This window comes from Oncorhynchus tshawytscha, linkage group LG10, assembly GCF_018296145.1.
Source record: "Oncorhynchus tshawytscha isolate Ot180627B linkage group LG10, Otsh_v2.0, whole genome shotgun sequence".
Taxonomy (NCBI): Eukaryota; Metazoa; Chordata; class Actinopteri; order Salmoniformes; family Salmonidae; genus Oncorhynchus; species Oncorhynchus tshawytscha.
The window spans coordinates 5,436,059-5,442,058 of NC_056438.1; the positions used below are offsets into that span (position 1 = coordinate 5,436,059).

At 39.7% G+C, this 6,000-nt stretch overlaps 1 protein-coding gene across 1 annotated transcript in view; it reads right to left on the reverse strand.

The window, feature by feature from the left end:
• Positions 1-6,000, reverse strand: part of LOC112240618 (FERM domain-containing protein 7) — a 31,268-nt gene that overhangs the window by 22,511 nt on the left and 2,757 nt on the right. The window lies entirely within an intron of this gene.

Genomic DNA, 6,000 nt, shown 5'->3' on the forward strand with positions numbered 1-6,000 from the left:
GTGATGTCTATAACTGTCAGTGTGATGTCTATAACTGTCAGGGTGATGTCTATAACTGTCAGTGTGATGTCTATAACTGTCAGTGTGATGTCTATAACTGTCAGTGTGATGTCTATAACTGTCAGGGTGATGTCTATAACTGTCAGGGTGATGTCTATAACTGTCAGGGTGATGTCTATAACTGTCATGTCTATAACTGTCAGTGTGATGTCTATAACTGTCATGTCTATAACTGTCAGGGTGATGTCTATAACTGTCAGTGTGATGTCTATAACTGTCAGGGTGATGTCTATAACTGTCAGTGTGATGTCTATAACTGTCAGGGTGATGTCTATAACTGTCAGTGTGATGTCTATAACTGTCATTGTGATGTCTATAACTGTCAGGGTGATGTCTATAACTGTCAGTGTGATGTCTATAACTGTCAGGGTGATGTCTATAACTGTCAGTGTGATGTCTATAACTGTCAGTGTGATGTCTATAACTGTCAGGGTGATGTCTATAACTGTCAGTGTGATGTCTATAACTGTCAGTGTGATGTCTATAACTGTCAGGGTGATGTCTATAACTGTCATGTCTATAACTGTCAGTGTGATGTCTATAACTGTCAGTGTGATGTCTATAACTGTCAGTGTGATGTCTATAACTGTCAGTGTGATGTCTATAACTGTCAGTGTGATGTCTATAACTGTCAGGGTGATGTCTATAACTGTCAGTGTGATGTCTATAACTGTCAGTGTGATGTCTATAACTGTCAGTGTGATGTCTATAACTGTCAGGGTGATGTCTATAACTGTCAGTGTGATGTCTATAACTGTCAGGGTGATGTCTATAACTGTCAGTGTGATGTCTATAACTGTCAGTGTGATGTCTATAACTGTCAGTGTGATGTCTATAACTGTCAGGGTGATGTCTATAACTGTCAGGGTGATGTCTATAACTGTCAGGGTGATGTCTATAACTGTCATGTCTATAACTGTCAGTGTGATGTCTATAACTGTCAGTGTGATGTCTATAACTGTCATGTCTATAACTGGTGATGTCTATAACTGTCAGTGTGATGTCTATAACTGTCAGTGTGATGTCTATAACTGTCAGTGTGATGTCTATAACTGTCAGTGTGATGTCTATAACTGTCAGTGTGATGTCTATAACTGTCAGGGTGATGTCTATAACTGTCAGTGTGATGTCTATAACTGTCAGTGTGATGTCTATAACTGTCAGGGTGATGTCTATAACTGTCAGGGTGATGTCTATAACTGTCAGGGTGATGTCTATAACTGTCAGGGTGATGTCTATAACTGTCAGGGTGATGTCTATAACTGTCAGTGTGATGTCTATAACTGTCAGGGTGATGTCTATAACTGTCAGGGTGATGTCTATAACTGTCAGTGTGATGTCTATAACTGTCAGTGTGATGTCTATAACTGTCAGGGTGATGTCTATAACTGTCAGGGTGATGTCTATAACTGTCAGTGTGATGTCTATAACTGTCAGTGTGATGTCTATAACTGTCAGTGTGATGTCTATAACTGTCATGTCTATAACTGTCAGGGTGATGTCTATAACTGTCATGTCTATAACTGTCAGGGTGATGTCTATAACTGTCAGGGTGATGTCTATAACTGTCAGTGTGATGTCTATAACTGTCAGTGTGATGTCTATAACTGTCAGGGTGATGTCTATAACTGTGATGTCTAGAACTGTCAGTGTGATGTCTATAACTGTCAGTGTGATGTCTATAACTGTCAGTGTGATGTCTATAACTGTCAGGGTGATGTCTATAACTGTCATGTCTATAACTGTCAGTGTGATGTCTATAACTGTCAGGGTGATGTCTATAACTGTCAGTGTGATGTCTATAACTGTCAGGGTGATGTCTATAACTGTCAGTGTGATGTCTATAACTGTCAGTGTGATGTCTATAACTGTCAGGGTGATGTCTATAACTGTCAGTGTGATGTCTATAACTGTCAGTGTGATGTCTATAACTGTCAGGGTGATGTCTATAACTGTCAGTGTGATGTCTATAACTGTCAGTGTGATGTCTATAACTGTCAGTGTGATGTCTATAACTGTCAGTGTGATGTCTATAACTGTCAGTGTGATGTCTATAACTGTCAGGGTGATGTCTATAACTGTCAGGTGTGATGTCTATAACTGTCAGTGTGATGTCTATAACTGTCAGGGTGATGTCTATAACTGTCAGTGATGTCTATAATGTCTATAACTGTCAGTGTGATGTCTATAACTGTCAGGGTGATGTCTATAACTGTCAGGGTGATGTCTATAACTGTCAGTGTGATGTCTATAACTGTCAGTATGATGTCTATAACTGTCATGTCTATAACTGTCAGGGTGATGTCTATAACTGTCAGTATGATGTCTATAACTGTCATGTCTATAACTGTCAGGGTGATGTCTATAACTGTCAGTGTGATGTCTATAACTGTCAGTGTGATGTCTATAACTGTCATGTCTATAACTGTCAGGGTGATGTCTATAACTGTCAGGGTGATGTCTATAACTGTCATGTCTATAACTGTCAGTGTGATGTCTATAACTGTCATGTCTATAACTGTCAGGGTGATGTCTATAACTGTCAGTGTGATGTCTATAACTGTCAGGGTGATGTCTATAACTGTCAGTGTGATGTCTATAACTGTCAGTGTGATGTCTATAACTGTCAGTGTGATGTCTATAACTGTCAGGGTGATGTCTATAACTGTCAGTGTGATGTCTATAACTGTCAGGGTGATGTCTATAACTGTCAGGGTGATGTCTATAACTGTCAGGGTGATGTCAATAACTGTCAGTGTGATGTCTATAACTGTCAGTGTGATGTCTATAACTGTCAGTGTGATGTCTATAACTGTCAGGGTGATGTCTATAACTGTCAGGGTGATGTCTATAACTGTCAGTGTGATGTCTATAACTGTCAGGGTGATGTCTATAACTGTCAGGGTGATGTCTATAACTGTCAGTGTGATGTCTATAACTGTCAGGGTGATGTCTATAAACTGTCATGTCTATAACTGTCAGGGTGATGTCTATAACTGTCAGGGTGATGTCTATAACTGTCAGGGTGATGTCTATAACTGTCAGTGTCATGTCTATAACTGTCAGTGTCATGTCTATAACTGTCAGGGTGATGTCTATAACTGTCAGTGTGATGTCTATAACTGTCAGGTGATGTCTATAACTGTCAGTGTGATGTCTATAACTGTCAGGGTGATGTCTATAACTGTCAGTGTGATGTCTATAACTGTCATTGTGATGTCTATAACTGTCAGGGTGATGTCTATAACTGTCATGTCTATAACTGTCAGGGTGATGTCTATAACTGTCAGTGTGATGTCTATAACTGTCAGTGTGATGTCTATAACTGTCATGTCTATAACTGTCAGTGTGATGTCTATAACTGTCAGTGTGATGTCTATAACTGTCATGTCTATAACTGTCAGGGTGATGTCTATAACTGTCAGTGTGATGTCTATAACTGTCAGTGTGATGTCTATAACTGTCATGTCTATAACTGTCAGGGTGATGTCTATAACTGTCAGTGTGATGTCTATAACTGTCAGTGTGATGTCTATAACTGTCAGTGTGATGTCTATAACTGTCAGTGTGATGTCTATAACTGTCAGTGTGATGTCTATAACTGTCAGGGTGATGTCTATAACTGTCAGGGTGATGTCTATAACTGTCAGGGTGATGTCTATAACTGTCATGTCTATAACTGTCAGTGTGATGTCTATAACTGTCATGTCTATAACTGTCAGGGTGATGTCTATAACTGTCAGTGTGATGTCTATAACTGTCAGGGTGATGTCTATAACTGTCAGTGTGATGTCTATAACTGTCAGTGTGATGTCTATAACTGTCAGTGTGATGTCTATAACTGTCAGGGTGATGTCTATAACTGTCAGTGTGATGTCTATAACTGTCAGTGTGATGTCTATAACTGTCAGGGTGATGTCTATAACTGTCAGGGTGATGTCTATAACTGTCAGGGTGATGTCTATAACTGTCAGGGTGATGTCTATAACTGTCAGGTGATGTCTATAACTGTCAGTGTGATGTCTATAACTGTCAGGGTGATGTCTATAACTGTCAGGGTGATGTCTATAACTGTCAGTGTGATGTCTATAACTGTCAGTGTGATGTCTATAACTGTCAGGGTGATGTCTATAACTGTCAGGGTGATGTCTATAACTGTCAGTGTGATGTCTATAACTGTCAGTGTGATGTCTATAACTGTCAGTGTGATGTCTATAACTGTCATGTCTATAACTGTCAGGGTGATGTCTATAACTGTCATGTCTATAACTGTCAGGGTGATGTCTATAACTGTCAGGGTGATGTCTATAACTGTCAGTGTGATGTCTATAACTGTCAGTGTGATGTCTATAACTGTCAGGGTGATGTCTATAACTGTGATGTCTAGAACTGTCAGTGTGATGTTATAACTGTCAGTGTGATGTCTATAACTGTCAGTGTGATGTCTATAACTGTCAGGGTGATGTCTATAACTGTCATGTCTATAACTGTCAGTGTGATGTCTATAACTGTCAGGGTGATGTCTATAACTGTCAGTGTGATGTCTATAACTGTCAGGGTGATGTCTATAACTGTCAGTGTGATGTCTATAACTGTCAGTGTGATGTCTATAACTGTCAGGGTGATGTCTATAACTGTCAGTGTGATGTCTATAACTGTCAGTGTGATGTCTATAACTGTCAGTGTGATGTCTATAACTGTCAGTGTGATGTCTATAACTGTCAGGGTGATGTCTATAACTGTCAGGGTGATGTCTATAACTGTCAGTGTGATGTCTATAACTGTCAGGGTGATGTCTATAACTCAGTGTGATGTCTATAACTGTCAGGGTGATGTCTATAACTGTCAGGGTGATGTCTATAACTGTCAGTGTGATGTCTATAACTGTCAGTGTGATGTCTATAACTGTCAGTGTGATGTCTATAACTGTCAGGGTGATGTCTATAACTGTCAGTGTGATGTCTATAACTGTCAGTGTGATGTCTATAACTGTCAGGGTGATGTCTATAACTGTCAGTGTGATGTCTATAACTGTCAGTGTGATGTCTATAACTGTCAGGGTGATGTCTATAACTGTCAGGGTGATGTCTATAACTGTCAGGGTGATGTCTATAACTGTCAGGGTGATGTCTATAACTGTCAGTGTGATGTCTAATAACTGTCAGTGTGATGTCTATAACTGTCAGGGTGATGTCTATAACTGTCAGGGTGATGTCTATAACTGTCATGTCTATAACTGTCAGGGTGATGTCTATAACTGTCATGTCTATAACTGTCAGTGTGATGTCTATAACTGTCAGTGTGATGTCTATAACTGTCAGGGTGATGTCTATAACTGTCAGTGTGATGTCTATAACTGTCAGGGTGATGTCTATAACTGTCAGGGTGATGTCTATAACTGTCAGGGTGATGTCTATAACTGTCAGGGTGATGTCTATAACTGTCAGGGTGATGTCTATAACTGTCAGGGTGATGTCTATAACTGTCAGTGTGATGTCTATAACTGTCATGGGTGATGTCTATAACTGTCAGTGTGATGTCTATAACTGTCAGGGTGATGTCTATAACTGTCAGTGTGATGTCTATAACTGTCAGTGTGATGTCTATAACTGTCAGTGTGATGTCTATAACTGTCAGTGTGATGTCTATAACTGTCATGTCTATAACTGTCAGGGTGATGTCTATAACTGTCAGGGTGATGTCTATAACTGTCAGGGTGATGTCTATAACTGTCAGGGTGATGTCTATAACTGTCAGGGTGATGTCTATAACTGTCAGGGTGATGTCTATAACTGTCAGTGTGATGTCTATAACTGTCAGTGTGATGTCTATAACTGTCAGGGTGATGTCTATAACTGTCAGGGTGATGTCTATAACTGTCAGTGTGATGTCTATAACTGTCAGGGTGATGTCTATAACTGTCAGGGTGATGTCTATAAC